This window comes from Zingiber officinale, chromosome 1B, assembly GCF_018446385.1.
Source record: "Zingiber officinale cultivar Zhangliang chromosome 1B, Zo_v1.1, whole genome shotgun sequence".
Classification (NCBI taxonomy): domain Eukaryota; kingdom Viridiplantae; phylum Streptophyta; class Magnoliopsida; order Zingiberales; family Zingiberaceae; genus Zingiber; species Zingiber officinale.
Genome location: NC_055986.1, coordinates 116,640,620 through 116,657,486, shown reverse-complemented (window position 1 = coordinate 116,657,486; position 16,867 = coordinate 116,640,620). Strand labels below are relative to the sequence as shown.

The following is a 16,867-nucleotide window of genomic DNA, read 5'->3' as shown; positions in this document are numbered from 1 at the left end:
CCAAGGGATACTAGAAACAAAGCCTCCTATCTCTCCTTCTTCTCCAAGCAAAATCCGGCCACCAAGCTTTCTTCAAGAGGATGATGCCACCGGCCACTTGAGAGGAAGAATAGGGGAAGAGGAGAAAAGAAATCCGGCCACACCAAGGAAGAGAGGAGAAGAGAAGAATAGAATAGAGTTCTTAGCCATGAAGACACCCCTACCCCCTCTTTTATAATCCTTGGTCTTGGCAAAATAAGGAAAATTTAAATAAAAACTTCCTTATTACTTTGCCATGAAAAGGAAAATTTAATTTGATTTTAAAATCAAAATCCTTTTCTTAAACTATATGGCCGACCACTCTAAAACTCCAAACAAGGAAAATTTTAATCACAAGAATTAAAACTTCTAATTTGTTTCCGGAAATTTTAAATAAAAATTTCTCTAACAATTTTTCCCTTCATGGTTGGTTATAAAAGGAAATTTTATAAATTAAAAACTTTCTTTTAAACATGTGGTTGATTTCCAAAAAGGAAAGTTATCTCTAAAATTAAAATATCCTTTCAATCTACAAATAAGGAAAAATATCTAATCTTTCTCTTAATCTTTTGTAGAAGACTATAAAGGAAATATTTAATTTTAAAACTCTATTTTTAAATCATGAACATGGTTATAAAAAAGGAAAGTTTTATCAAAATTAAAATCTTACTATCAATCTACAAATAAGGAAAGATATCGAATCTCTTCTTAATCTTTTGTAGAAAGCTATAAAAGGAAAGATTTAAATTTTAAACTTTCTTTTAAAACTATGAAATCCACATAAGAAAAATTTTTAAAATAAAAATCCTTTTATTTTGCTTAGGGCCGGCCACACCATGCTTGGGCTCCAAGCATTGGCCGACCCCTAACTTGACTCATCCTTTCTTCTTTGGCCGGCCCAAGCTTGGGTTCCAAGTTTGCTTGGCCGACCCCATTAGGATGGGTAAGAAGGTGGGTAAGGGTGGGTATAATACTTTATAAATAAGAGGCTATGATAGAGATCGAGAGGAGGAATTGGTTTTGGTCTCCCGATGAAATTAAGCTTCCCGTGTTCGCCCCGAACACCCAATTTAATTTCATCAATAACAATTCATATCACTAAAGAATTATTATTGAACTACCGCACCAATCCCAAATTACATTTTGGGCTCCTTCTTATTATGAGTGTGTTAATCTCCCCGTGTTTAAGATGTCGAATGCCCACTAATTAATTAAGTTACTGACAACTCATTTTAATTAATATCTTGTCCAAGAGTAGTACCACTCAACCTTATCATCATGTCGGACTAAGTCCACCTGCAGGGTTTGACATGACAATCCTTATGAGCTCCTCTTGGGGACATTATCAACCTAGATTTTTAGGGCACAGTTTCCTTCTATAATCAACAATACACACTATAAGTAATATCATTTCCCAACTTATCAGGCATTTTAATATATCGAGCTAAATCGCACCCTTTGATAAGTCAAAGAAATAAATACTAAATATATGTGCTTGTTATTATATTAGGATTAAGAGCACACACTTCCATAATAACTAAGGTCTTGTTCTTTTATTAAGTCAGTATAAAAGAACTTACCTTAAATGGTCCTACTCAATACACTCAGAGTGTACTAGTGTAATTTATTAGTCAAGATAAATTAATACCTAATTAAACTACGACTATTCTAACAGTTTGTTCCTTTCCATCTTAGTCGTGAACAACTATTTATAATTTACAAAGAACTGATAACATGATCTTCTGTGTGTGACACCACACACCATGTTATCTACAATATAAATTAATTGAACAACTACACTTAGCATATAAATGTAGACATTTGACCAATGTGATTCTTATTTCTAAATAAATGTTTATACAAAAGCTAGACTTTTAGTATACACTCTAACACCAATGAGTAAAGGCATAAACATGAGTCTTACATCGAACCCTGTCCACAACTACTCCTTGTTCCTAGAACAAAGGATCTACTCCATAGACGCAGGAGAAAAATCCAAAGATATAATATAAGTAAGCATACAATCCTCAAACGAGAAGGGAGAAAGAGAAGAGATGCTTATCCAATAATGTTGAGTAATCTTCGGATCCAATCATTTGCTTTTGGAGTTGATGCGGTGATGAAGGTGATCTTCGATCGTTGAACAAAGGTCCAGAATAGCGTGGAACGACACCAAGGTAACTCTCTTCTGACGACTCACCTCCCCCCCGAGGAGAAGAGTTATAGGGCACGGGCGCCGCACGACCCATGCCACGACCGTGCGAGATCTGCACGGCCAAGCTCTTCTTCTTTTCGGGTTAAGTGGCATGACCATGCCACATCTGCATTGCCATGTCTTGCTTTGGTTCGGGCTGCCCTTCACGACCGTGTGGATCTTGGCTACTGGTTGTGAGGCACGGTCGTGCAAGGTTACACGACCGAGCTCTGCTTTCTCTCGGGCAATGACCACACGGATGTGCAGGGTTGCACGACTATGCTCTGCTCTCTGTCTGGAAGGGACACACGACCGTGCAGGGTTGCACGGTCGTGCTCTGCTTTGCTCCATTGACAATCGCCGTTTTCGCTACAAAAGTTATCCTTGTCAACAGAAAACCCAACAAAGAGCAGATCTCTGACAAAAGAGTAATAAATACTGAATAAACGATAAGAGAGATGATCGTGCAAAGAATATATACAAATAAAACAAGTGAATGTGCATTAAAACATGCATAAATGATCATAATATCTACGCACATCACACCCCCAAACTTAAACCTTTGCTTGTCCTCAAGCAAAACGCTACAATTTATGTTCATGAGTTCTTATAGTTTGGTTTCATCAAGAACGAAAACGGCGATCAAACAGTTTGGTTTCATCAAGAACGAAGATGAGCCTTGTGTCGACAAGAAGGTTGTAGGGGATATAGTTGTCTTTCTCATATTGTATGTGGATGACATACTACTCATTGGGAAGGACATCCCTATGCTTCAGTCTGTCAAGACCTGGCTAGGGAGTTGCTTCTCAATGAAGGACTTAGGTGAGGCATCCCGCATTCTAGGGATTCAGATCTATAGAGATAGATCTAAGAGATTGCTTGGCCTAAGTCAGAGTACATACATTGACAAGGTACTCCTTCGGTTTGCCATGCAGAACTCTAAGAAGGGATTTCTGCCGATGTCACATGGCATGAGTCTTTCGAAGACTCAAGGTCCCTCTTCTAGAGAGGAGAGAGACCGCATGGATCAGATCCCTTATGCCTCAGCCATAGGATCGATCATGTACGCCATGCTATGTACTCGACCTGATGTCTCGTATGCTTTGAGCATGACAAGCAGATACCAGTCAGATCCAGGTGAAAGTCACTGGATAGTGGTCAAGAATATTCTTAAGTATTTAAGAAGGACTAAAGAATATTTCTTGATATATGGAGGTAATGATGAGCTAGCTGTAAAGGGTTACAGTGATGCTAGCTTCCAGACAGACCAGGATGACTATAGATCATAGTCGGGGTTCGTGTTTTGCATTAATGGTGGTGCTGTGAGCTGAAAGAATTCGAAGCAGGACACAGTAGCTGATTCTATGACAGAGGCTGAGTATATTGCTGCATCAGAGGCAGCAAAGGAGGCAGTTTGGATTCGCAAGTTCATCACTGAACTTGGGGTGGTTCCTAGCATGCTAACCCTATTGAGCTCTATTGTAACAACAATGGAGCTATTGCACAGGCGAAGGAATCTCTCTCACACCAGCGGACCAAACACATACTACGTCGCTTCCATCTCATTCGAGAGATCATCGAGAGAGGAGATGTGAAGATTTGTAGAGTACCTACAGAGGCTAACATCGCAGATCCCTTAACCAAGGCTTTGGCACAGAGAAAGCATGATGGTCACACTAGGTCATTGGGGCTTAGAGCCTACATTGATTGGCACTAGTGCTAGTGGGAGATTGTTAGCTAGAGCCCTAGAGCCAATCATTTGATGATTGTATTTTAGACTTGTTGTATCATATTCTATATAAATAAAGGCATTTGGTTTTTGGTTATTATACTTATTTGTATTGGTGCCAAATAAACTAAGTATAATAACGTCCTTGAGTAGACGGTTCTCACCTATATCAATCGGTTAGTTGAACCGATAGTGAGATGATATAGGGAACACTACTCTTAATCATTCCTAGTCGAGTATTAACATTCAGGGATAATGTTAATGCAATAAGACTAGCATGTAGGTCAACTCGATGACTTGATCTCACAAGTCATGGATATAGAGATATCAAGTTGACACATGGGTATGCATTGAAGAATGTATACTGAATGACCCGCCATGAGAAAGTATCATGGATCGTTATATGAGTGTCATATACTTTCTCATGTGGCTATTAGTATGACTACTAGTCCTTAGACCTGAAGTCACCATGGTTCCCTACATAAGGAGTTATGTACTTTGGTTTCGTCAAACGTCACCCGTAACTGGGTGGACTATAAAGGCGATTACTGGGTATGTAACAAATTATGCGGTGGGATGTGAGTGATGTAGATGGGATCTTTCCCTCCTATATGATGGGAGAGACATCGGTATTCTTGATAGAGTGAGACCACGAAGTGCATGACCATGCCCAAATGAGTCAATATGAGATATTGAGCTCATTTGATTGAGTGAGTCTACTTGGGATTCAAGATTTAGATTGATTAGAGGATGACATGGTCTATGCCTCACATTGATCAATCTATATGTCTAGGATAGAAGGACACTTGTCATATATTGTGAGGAGTCACAATTAGTAGTCACACGGTGATGTTGGATCTCAACATTCTTGTAACTTGGGTAGTAATGATGTATTGCTAGATACCGCTCATTACTTATGTTTCTAAATGAGTTTAGGGGCATTGCCAATGTTACAAGAACCTATTGGGTCACACACAAAGAACAAGTGGATGGAGATTAGGTTCATATGATGAACCAAGAGGATTGGATTCATTTGATGAATCAAATTGGATTAAGAGTAATCCTAATTGGGCTAATTGAGTTGGACTCAAGTTGATTCATGTGTTTAATGAGTCTAATTTAGATTATGACTCATTGAATCAATTTAATTAAATGAATTAGATTCATTATATTAAATTGGCTTGAATTAAATGGTTGGATTAGATCAACCATGAGAGAGATTAAGTCAAGTTTGACTTGACTTGAGAGGAAGATGAAGAGTCAAGTTTGACTTGACTTTATGCCACCTCATTGGTGAGTTGGCATTAAGTGGACCAATGATGATGCTCCACATCATCATGATTACTTAAGTGAAGTGCCACCTCATGGGAGTTACCAAGAGTTGTGACTCTTGGTATCCCATGGAGGTTACAAACCACTTAATTAGATGAAAAAAGAGTTTCATTTTTTGCAAGTGTAACTCTCATTCAAGTGATCTTCCTCCTCCTAAGCTCTCTTCTTGCTCCTTCTCTTCTCTTGGTCGTGGGTTTCAAGCAAGGGAGAAGAAAGGAGAGTGAATCTAATCCAAGAAGAAAGGTTAGTGAAAGTCACATAGAGATTTTAGAGGAGTGTGTTCTCTTCTTTTCCTTTCTTCTTCTTCCAATCCTACCCGAGAGCCCTAGAGAGTGCTAGCACACTTGTGGTGATCTCTTCTCCATCCTTGTGTGTTAGAGAACACATCTTGTTCGTGTGGATATCACTAGAGAGTTGTCTACGTTGACAACTTCGAGATCCGGCGTACCGTTGGACGAGCGGGATTTGTGAGGGCACGCTTCAAAGGTATAAAATATTTTTCCTTTGTAGATCTACTTCAGATCATAGTTTGAAACTCGTACTCGTATTTTCGAAAGTTTTCTTCGCACGGATCCAATGGCTAGGGGGTTTCAGGGTTTCCGCGACGCGAAAAAGCGATTTTCGCGGCCCGAAAAACCCAACAGCTTCCACTTGTCTTGAGTCTCGACCTGTATCCTTGGTAGGCACACTCCCGACCTGTATGCATCAATCTTCTTCCACTTGTCTTGAGTCTTGCTTCCGAACGTATCTTCTTCCCGATCGCAGGTAGTTAGCACTCCAAGGCCGGTCTAACTTCCTGCCCTGATTATCTTGTAAATAATAAGCCCTTGACGATAATTTCTTGATGACTTTGTAAGGCCCATCCCACTGTGGTGCTAGCTTGGCCACATCTCCCACGGGGTTCACTTGCTTCCAGACCAAGTCTCCTTCCCCGAAGAACCATGGGATTGCCCTTTTGTTATAATTCTGCCTCATTCTTTGTCTGTAGGCCTCCAGTCTTGCTGCTGTCCTCTCATAAATTCCACCGATGAGATCCAGCTCAGCCAGTCGCCGCTCTGCATTTCCTTAATCGTATAACATCCTCCTAACTGACGGCACTCCAATCTCTATAGGTACCACCACTTCGTTGCCATAAACTAGATGGAATGGTGTCAGGTCTGTACTTTCTCGGGGTGTTGTGCGGTAAGCCCATAGAATGCTCGGCAGCTCTTCTACCCAGTTGCCTCCCACGTGATCCAGCTTAACCTTCAGACCTCGCACTATTTCTCGATTGACCACCTCGGTCTAGCCGTTGCTTTGGGGGTATGCTACTGAAGTGAATGCTTGCATTATACCGAACCCCTTACACCAGGCCTGAATTTTTTACCCTTGAAATTGCCTCCCATTATCTGATACCAATTTGTGCGATATGCTGAACCTGTAAAGAATATTCTTCCATAGAAACTGGATGATAGCACCTTCTGTGATCCTGACCAGGGCCTCTGCTTCCACCCACTTGGAAAAATAATCCACCACTACCAATAAAAAACGCTATTGGCCTGGAGCCATTGTAAATGGTCCCACAATATTCATGTCCCACTGATCAAAGGGGCACGAGACTATAGATGTTCTTAGCAGCGCAGTTGGTCGGTGCGTCAGATTCTGATGTTTTTGGCAGGATAGGCAAGTGTTCACCAATTTTTGAGCATCCCTCTGTAAAGTAGGCCAGAAATATCCGGCTAGGAGCACCCTGCGAGCTAATGTCCGACCTCCCACATGACTGCCACAGCATCCCAGATGTATTTCTCGCAGGGCCTGATCTGCGCCCTCCATGCCCAAGCATTTGAGTAATGGTCTAGAAAAGGACCTCTTGTATAGTTGATCCCCTATCATGACATAGGCATGAGCTTGTTTTCTGACCAGCCGTGATTCCTCTAGGTCAGCCGATAAGGTACCCTGCAAAAGATACACTACAACAAAAACCCTCATAGACATCGGTGGAACAATAATGATTTTAAGCAAAAACCTATTCTTTGAGTATTTTACACCGATTTTTCCAATAACCGATGTTTATGAGCGCAGATTTTCGCTCACAGACATCGGTTTTTTAAGCGATGTCTATGGGCGCCTTGTTTTCGTTAATAGATACCGATTTTAACAGCGGTTTTTAAAATCCGATGTCTATGATAAAATAAAATAATTTAATTTTTCCACCCATACTTAGCCGAAATTTGCAACACTTCACTCTTCCCTCCAAACCTAAACCTATATCGCGTCGTCCACCCATACTTAGCCCTAAACCTATATTGTCGCGATGGCACCACCACTTTCCTCCGGCCATCTCTCTCAGCCTCATCTCCCTCTTCTCCTTCTAGATCGAAGTACCTGCCTCTCCCGATTAGGATCAAAACCACCTGCTTCGGTCCTAAGCAAAGCTGCAGCATAAATCGTTCCGTTCTGCCTCCTCGTCCGATCATCTCTTCCTCCTCCTCCTTCCTCTCTTCGCTCTTCTAGGCTGAGGCAGGGGCCGATGAGATCCTAACAGCGAGAGGACGCCCACGACCACTATGGCACGGTTGGTCGGCAACGTGAGGGAATCCGAAGGAAGAGAGAACATCACCGAGATCCAGGAGTTTGCTCGCTTCGCCGTTGACGAGCACAACAAGAAACAGGTCTCAAAGACATTGCTTGAAGCTTTCTGACAATTAGTTATGCTTTTATCTTTTTTTTTTATTTCATCTATAAATTATTTGATTCATGTATCTATTATGATTATAAATGTTCTTAATAATCACTTTTCTACTTGTAAATGCTGAAATGTTGTAGCAGTATTTTTCTCTTGTAAATATTCAATGTTTTCATGAGCTCACATTGATGGTTCTAATTGGAGTGGATCATAGTTCCTGTAATTTGATTTAACATATGCTAGTTCCATGTCTCGTTTATGCATGAGTGACTGGTTTCACTCATTTGGTTTATGTTAGCTACATCTATCTTGTTTGGTTCAGTCTTGATAAGTTCCTAATCGTTTCTTCCATAAGTAATCTCATGAATTTATGCATACCAGTGCATTTCAACTCTATGTTAGGGTTTTGATTTACTGGAACCACATGAAAATTTATTCTAGCTTGTTATAGCAAGACTTATTGAGGCTGGAGTTGTCTGATACTCGTGATTTGTTTTCTTTGTTACTTGTTCTAGTTCTTTTGACTTAAAATTTAACATTTTTGCAGCTTATTTTTTGGAAGCATATCATCCTGTTAGAAAAGGGGATCTTTTCCTTGTCAGGGGTGGGATGAGGAGTGTTGAGTTTAAGGTTATAGAAACTGATCCTGCAGAGTACTGCATTGTTGCTCTTGATACAGAGATTTTCTGTGAGGGGGAGCCGATAAAAAGAGAAGACGAGGACAGGCTTGATGAGGTAGGTTATGATGATGTTGGAGGAGTTAGGAAACAAATGGCTCAGATAAGGGAGCTAGTAGAGCTTCCTCTAAGACATCCTCAACTATTTAAATCTATTGGTGTCAAGCTGCTAAAAGGTATTTTGTTGTATGGTCCACCTAGTTCAGGTAAGACATTAATAGCTAGAGGAGTCGCAAATGAGACAGGAGCTTTTTTCTTTTGCATCAATGGTCCAGAGATCATATCAAAGCTAGCCGGTGAGAGTGAGAGTAATTTGAGGAAGGCTTTTGAGGAAGCAGAGAAAAATGCACCCTCAATTATCTTCATTGATGAAATTGATTCCATTGCTCCTAAGAGAGAGAAAACTCATGGGGAAGTTGAAAGGCGCATAGTGTCTCAATTGTTGATACTGATGGATGGGTTGAAGTCTCATGCTCATGTAGTTGTCATTGGGGCTACAAACAGGCCAAACAGTATCGATCCAGCTCTTAGACGATTCGGTAGGTTTGACAGAGAAATTGACATCGGTGTTCCTGATGAGGTTGGCCGATTGGAGGTTCTTTGCATCCATACTAAGAACATGAAGCTATCTGATGATGTATGTGAACATTACCAATTGTTGTTACCTTGTTAATAGATATCTTGCAGTGAATGTCCAAGTTATGAAATTTGATTTATTCAATGCAGGTTTATTTGGAAAGGATTGCTTAGGATACTCATGGCTATGTTGGGGCTGACCTTGCTGCTTTATGCATTGAAGCCGCTCTCCAGTGTATCCGTGAAAAGATGGACATAATTGATCTAGAAGATGAATCAATTGATGCTGAGATTCTCAATTCTATGTCTGTTACAAATGAACACTTTAAGACTGCTTTGGGATCTAGTAACCCATCTGCCCTCCGTGAAACTGTAAGTTTTTGCTTGGGTAATTGTAATCATTTTCAGTTAGTTTTTTTTCCTTCTAAATATGATTATCTACATGAATTTTTAAAATAAATTGTTACTGCAAGAATTGAAAATGAGAAATTTGACATTGGTGTTCTTTCTAAATTAAACTTACCTTTTTCAAATCAAGAAATTCTATAGCCTCATGTGTCTGGTTGGTAACTTGTGTTTACTGTCATATGTTGATGAATGACCTAAAAACCACTTCTATTTCTACCTTGAGATATGTTGATAGTTTGTTGGGTTTTGATCAGGTTGTTGAAGTACCAAATGTCAGCTGGGATGATATTGGTGGGTTGGAAAATGTCAAGAGGGAACTGCAAGAGGTAGTTTGCTGGATATGTTTGAGGTTTTATGTCCACCAAGTGTGTTTTTTTCTTTCTGATGGTGATATTCTAGGACTTCTACAGCATGTATATTTCTTCTATTTTTGTTCTTTGCTGTAGTTAAGTAGACCAAATGATACTTTTGTTTGACAGATTAGAACAGTGGATGTTTTAACTCAGAAAACTAGGCATTTGAAGGTGAAAAGTGGTGAGATTAGGGAAATGAAAGGCGCAAGAAGAATGGAGCAGTATAGCAAGTTGAACAGATTCTGATTCTCATAATTTAATGTAGCCTCAGCTTGATTTTTGACTCACGATGTTCTACCTTGATGTGCACAGTATTTATTAGCTTTTGATGTAAAAAGAATATTTGTGTATTTTATGGATACTGTTGTAAGAAGAATATTTATGTAATTTGTGAATATTTGTGTATTTTATGGATACTGTTGGAAGAAGAGTATTTGTGTAATTTGTGAATATTTGTGTATTTTCTTGGATACTGTCGATTTTTCACTGTTTCGGAAATCGAATTTGTGTCGTTAAACAATACTGATATTACATCGATTTTCCACCATTGTAAAACCGGTGTCATAACTAATATTACATCGGTCGTATACCGCTGCCAAAACTGGTGTTATTAACATATAATATTACATCGGTTTTACACCGTTGATGAAACGGTGTTGTTAAGTGATACTACACCAGTTAATAATCGATTCGAAAACCGGTGTCGTTAAGTGATACTACACCGGTTTTAACCCGATGTCTAAAATGGCAGACCTTTTACTTCGCCTTCATAGACATTGGTCGAAAATGTAATAGATAGCAGTGGAAAACCGATGTCTATGAGGGTTTTTGTTGTAGTGATAGTTGATCATGGGTGCCCGCCAATCAATGGTTGCTTCCCTATTATTCTGCAAATTTATCTGAGCTATAAGGAAGGTTTGTGCCATTGATCTGTCCAATACCCAAGTAGTTAAGGAACTGGCCATATCTTTGCTAGCTCATCCTCTTTCTCGTTCTCTGCCTGGGGATCTTAGTCACTGTAACTTCCGCAAATTCTTCTTTCATCTTCTCATATGCTTCTCGATATATTTGTAACTTATTACAAGTTACCTCAAAGTTGCCCACCACTTGTTGGGTTACTAATTGGGAATCCAAGTAAATGATGACCTGGGCAGCCCCTACGTGCCGAGCTGCCTGCAACCCTGCCAACAAAGCTTCATACTCTACCTCGTTGTTAGTGGCTCTGAAATTAAGTCGAACAGCCAACTGCAATATGCCCCCTTGGGGAGATATTAAGAGACTCCTGACCCCACTTCCTTTGTGAGTTGCTGACCCATCCACGTAGATTTTCCAAGTTTCCTCAGAGTTAGTCTGATGAATCTCAGTCAAAAAATCTGCCAAGGCATGCGCTTTGATGGCTGTGTGTGGCTGGTATTGTATGTCGTATTCTCCTAGCTCAGTTACCCACTTGATAAGTCGGCCGGCTACTTCTACATTAGTCAGGGCTCTTCCCCTGGTGCTATTAGTTAGGACCGTAATAGGGTGCACCAGGAAGTAGGGTCTTAATCGCCGCGCCATAAGAACCAATCCATAAACCAACTTTTCCAGGGCCGTATATCGAGACTCGACCCCTTTCAATAGATGGCTGAAGAAATACACTGGTCATTGTACATTATCCTGTTCTTTAACAAGCACAACCCCCACGGCCTCAGGGGTGGTAGACAAGTATACCCACAGTGGTTCTCCGACGATCGGCTTGAATAAGGATGACAGAGCCTCCAAATACTTCTTCAGTTCTTCAAAAGCTCGGGTACATCCCTCGTCCCACTGAAACTTGGAGGCCTTCCTGAGTACTTTGAAGAAAGGAGCAGCCCGGTCTACAGATCTGGAAATGAACCTTGACAGGGCTGTTATTCTGCCAACCAACTTCTGTGTCTCCTTCAAATTCTGAGGAACTTGCATATCCCGTAGTGTTAGTTAGAGCCCTAGAGTCAATCATTTGATGATTGTTGTATGGACTCATTGTATTATATTCTTATGTATATAAAGACATTTGTTTATGGTTATTATGCTTACTTGTATTGGTGCCAAATAACTAAGTATAATAACGTCCTTGAGTAGAAGGTTCTTATCTATATCAATAGATTGGTTGAATCGATAGTGAGATGATATAGGGAACGCTACTCTTAATCATTCCTAGTCAAGTATTAACATTCAGGGACAATGTTAATGCGACGAGACTAGCATGTAGGTCAACTCGATGACTTGATCTAACAAGTCATGGATATAGAGATATCAAGTTGACACATGGGTATGCATTGGAGAATGTATACTGAATGACCCGCCATGAGAAAGTATCATGGATCGTTATATGAGTGTCATATACTTTCTCATGTGGCTATTAGTATGATTATTAGTCCTTGGACCTGAAGTCACCATGGTTCCCTACATAATGAGTTACATACTTTGGCTTCGTCAAACGCCACCCGTAACTAGGTGGACTATAAAGGCGATTATTGGGTATGTAACAAATTATGCGGAGGGATGTGAGTGATATAGATGAGATCTATCCCTCCTATATGACGGGAGTGACATCATTATTCTTGATAAAGTGAGACCACTAAGTGCATGGCCATGACCAAATGAGTCAATATGATATGTTGAGCTCATTTGATTGAGTGAGTCTACTTGGGATTCAAGATTTAGATTGATTAGAGGATGACACAGTCTATGCCTCATATTGATCAATCTAGATGTCAAGGATAGAAGGACACTTGTCATATATTATGAAGGGTCACAACTAGTAGTCACAAGGTGATGTTGGATCTCAACATTCTTGTAACTTGGGTAGTAATGATGTGTTGCTAGATACCGCTCATTACTTATGCTTCTAAATAGATTTAGGAGCATTACCAACGTTACAAGTGTTGGTGCAGGAAGCATCCGACGATCGAACCTAAGTTTTGATAATGGCAAAGAGATTTAAAGTTAAGATTCTCTATTATTTAACATGTTGAATGAGTATTTCAGGAAAGTCCTAACTGCGGTTAGGCAGGTGAAAACCCTAGGGGGTGGTAACCCTAGGTCCTAGGGGGTGGTAACCCTAGGTGGAGAAAAGTCCTAGCTGCGGTTAGGCAAAGGGAAAAACCTAGGGGGTGGTAACCCTAGGTCATAGGGGGTGGTAACCCTATGCGGAAAGTCTTGGCAGGTCGATGGCTTCAGGCAAAAGTCCTAGGGGGTGGTAACCCTAGGTGGAAAGTCCTGGTGTCACGAACCAGGTGAAAGTCTGGACTAGCCGGGAAGCGGATGTCCAGCAGAAAGTCCGGAAGTATCGAGTGCTGAGCAAAAGTCCAATCGATCTGGAGGATCGCACTGGCAACAGGTAAATCTCCTGAGTGGAGTAGGTGAGGACGCGTTCCCCGAAGAGGGAACAGTAGGCATCGGGTCGACCTAGGGTTTTCGGCTGGAAACTCGAAGTCAGACTCGGATAGTCCGGAGACTGTCTATACTTCATTTATCATGTTTATTGTGCTAACTTTGTGTTGCAGGATAGTGTTTGGGACTAACGGATCTTGCAGGAGCAAAGGAGCAACCTAAAGCCTCGGATGAACAGTGTCCGAGGCGCCTCCATGGAGGCGCCTTGAAGCAGGCAGAAGGCGCCTTGGAAGGCGCCTTGAGAGGGCTATAAGGCGCCTTGAATGGATGAAATTCGACCAGGTCAGGTTTGATCCATGCGGAAGACCAGGCAGCATGGAGGCGCCTTGAATAGCCTTCAAGGCGCCTTGAACACCCTTTATAAGGGGGTTTCGACCATCACTTCTAAACAACGCATTCCAAGTCTGCTCTCTTCAACGTGTTGCTCCGAAAGATGCCCGGAAGTGCTGCTACAAGTCTCCGAAGACCCGAAGCTCCAAAATTCTACTCTTGTCGTCGGTATAACTAGTTTTTCCATTTACTTGTACTTCATCTTGTAATCCTTTTATCGAGCTTATAGTTGTTGCCCACCGGAAGCGATCAAGGATCGCGGGCCTTCGAGTAGGAGTCGATCAAGGCTCCGAACGAAGTAAAAATCCTCCTGTCTCTGTGTGCTTGTTTTGTTTTATTCCGCTGCTTAATTACTCCGATAATTCTTACGATTCCGATAATCGAACAAAATAGCCACGAGCGCTATTCACCCCCCCTCTAGCGCGGTCTCGATCCAACAATTGGTATTAGAGCGGGGTCGCTTTGAACTGGTGCAACCACCATTCAAGCATTTTTTTCGTGGCTTTGTCGTGCAACTCCGATAATTCTTACGCCTTTCGTTTTTTTTCCCTCCAAAATTATTTTCGAAAAATACATTTTCATCCTTTCACGATTTATTAGTATTGATAAAATATTGAATTTGACAAAATTTGAAATAATATTTTTAAATATTTTTTTAATAATATTTTATTATTATTTTATTATTTTTTCTTGAAACTCGTAAATTTTTTTTTCCTTCTACCATACTACTAATCCAGGATTAAGTCCTGGGACAAGTTTTTTGCTCATTTTTTCGTGCAAGATTCAATGGCTCTCCAAGAAGGCTATAGCACCACTCGACCACCGCTCTTCTCCGGCGAAGACTTCGGCTACTGGAAAGGCCGAATGGAGTCGTACCTACAAACCGAGTTCGATGTCTGGATGATCACCAAGACCGGGCTCGAAATACCAACTGACGGCGCCGGCATGCCACTACCGTTCGAGAACTGGGACGCGAACCTTATCAAAAAGGTAGAAGCAAACGCAAAAGCAACGTATACACTTCAGTGCGGCTTAACGAATAGGGAGCTGAATCGCGCCGGCCCATTCTCAAGCGCCAGGGAGCTGTGGGAGAATCTGATTCAGTTACATGAAGGTACCCAAGTAAGTAAGCATAATTTTATATATGATTTATTTGAATTAGATGAACAGTATGATACTACTTCGGTCGAGGAAGGTATTACATTGGTTGCAGGTACAAGCAAGACAGAGGAAGCTAGAAAGAAAAAGACGAAGAAAGTGTTAAAGGCAACATGGTCTGAGTCATCAGACGAATCTGAATCCAATGAAGAAGAATAAGCAAGCCTCCTCGCTCTACCAGTACTAGCACATGTTGTTGAAACAGAGTCCGAGTTCGAGTCCGATTTAGAAATCGAGAGCGAATCAGACACCGAGTCTGAGCGAAGCCACGGATCTGTATCCGTTTCAGAAGGACCCAAAACCACTGTAAGTGCTTTAATATCTAGTATTAACTTAGATGACTCGCAAAATTTAATTCCATACTTGCTTAAGAAGTTGGCTAAATCCAACATCCGGGTTAAGTCGCTCCAAAAGGAGGTAACAACCCTTAAGGAAGCGACTGACTCGAGTTCTTTAGCTGAGTTAGTTCAAATTGGAAGTTCAACTCAAGTCCAACAACTTAAGTAAGAAAATTCCTATCTGAAAGCTCAAATTAAAGAACTCAAGAACACATTGGAACGGTTCACCTTGGGTTCCAAGAATCTGGATCTGATTCTTGGAAAACAGCGAGCCGTTTACAACAAAGCCGGACTTGGATTTAAGACCAAAACGAAATACAAATCGTATTTATCATTAGTTAATAGAAATAATATAAAGGTAGTCCAAGCATGGGTACCTAAGTCCAACTTGGTCAATCAAGTTGGACTTGGTCAATATTGGGTCCTGAAGGATCAAATACACTACCTCGATAGACCATATCGAGGCTATGATCCAGGGGGAGCAAAAAGAAAAACAATCTTAAAATTTTTTTTAAAAAAATTAATTAAAAATTCGAAATTAAATTCAAAATTTGAAATTTGAAATTCAAAATTAAATTTAAAATTCGAAATTAACTCAAAATTCAAATCAAAATCAAAATTTAAATATAGATGGAGGATCCAGAATAGCTGGCACCCCCAACTAAATTACCCGACTGGGTAACTGAACCTAATCTACCCGAAATGGGTAAAACAAGAGTAGATTACCCGGTAGGGTAACTAAGGTTAGATTAAAACGGACTAGGTTTAACTTGACTCATAGTACTGGTGAAGTTTTTGGATGATAGTACGTTAGGGAAGCTTGGGCATCGCATGTCTAGGAAGATATGGCTTCGACCTAGTGCATTTGGCCAAGTGGAACTGACCGAAGCTACCCTTAAATGGATCCTAACTAGTTAGATCAAGAATTAGTATTAAGTTCAATGGGTAGGACTATTTGGAAAACCTCGAAGGCATGGTTACTTTAATGAGCTCCGTGTGACTCACCATAGCCCAGAAGTTTATCCAAAGAATGCTTACTTGTTGAAACCAAAGCTAAACCTGAATCTAACACAAAGTTAAACCAAACCCTTAAATTCAACAATAATTCATCTCACAACAATTATAGGGTTCCCTGATTGACAATTTAGATCAGGTGAGATGACTAAAAAATTAAATTATAAAAATTGACTTGAACTTAAATCAAGTTAATCAATAATTAAATTACCTTTAATTAACTTGAATTATTCTCAAATTTCATAACAAAATTTGAAAAATATTTTCAAAATCATTTTAAAAATCTTTTTAAACTTCATTTCAAAATTATTTGAAAAAACTTTCAAAATCATTTTAAAAATCTTTTTAAACTTCATTTCAAAATTATTTGAAAAAACTTTCAAAATCACTTTAAAAAATATTTTTAAACTTCATTTCAAAATTATTTGCAAAAACTTTCAAAATCATTTTAAAAATCTTTTTAAACTTCATTTCAAAATTATTTGAAAAAACTTTCAAAATCACTTTAAAAAATATTTTTAAACTTCATTTCCAAATTATTTGCAAAAACTTTCAAAATCATTTTAAAAATCTTTTTAAACTTCATTTCCAAATTATTTGAAAAAACTTTCAAAATCACTTAAAAAAATATTTTTAAACTTCATTTCAAAATTATTTGCAA

General features: G+C 39.9%; 1 pseudogene; it reads left to right on the top strand.

Moving 5' to 3' along the window:
• Window positions 1-7,819: 7,819 nt before the first annotated feature.
• On the top strand, window positions 7,820-10,274 carry LOC122041183 (annotated as a pseudogene).
• Window positions 10,275-16,867: the final 6,593 nt, after the last annotated feature.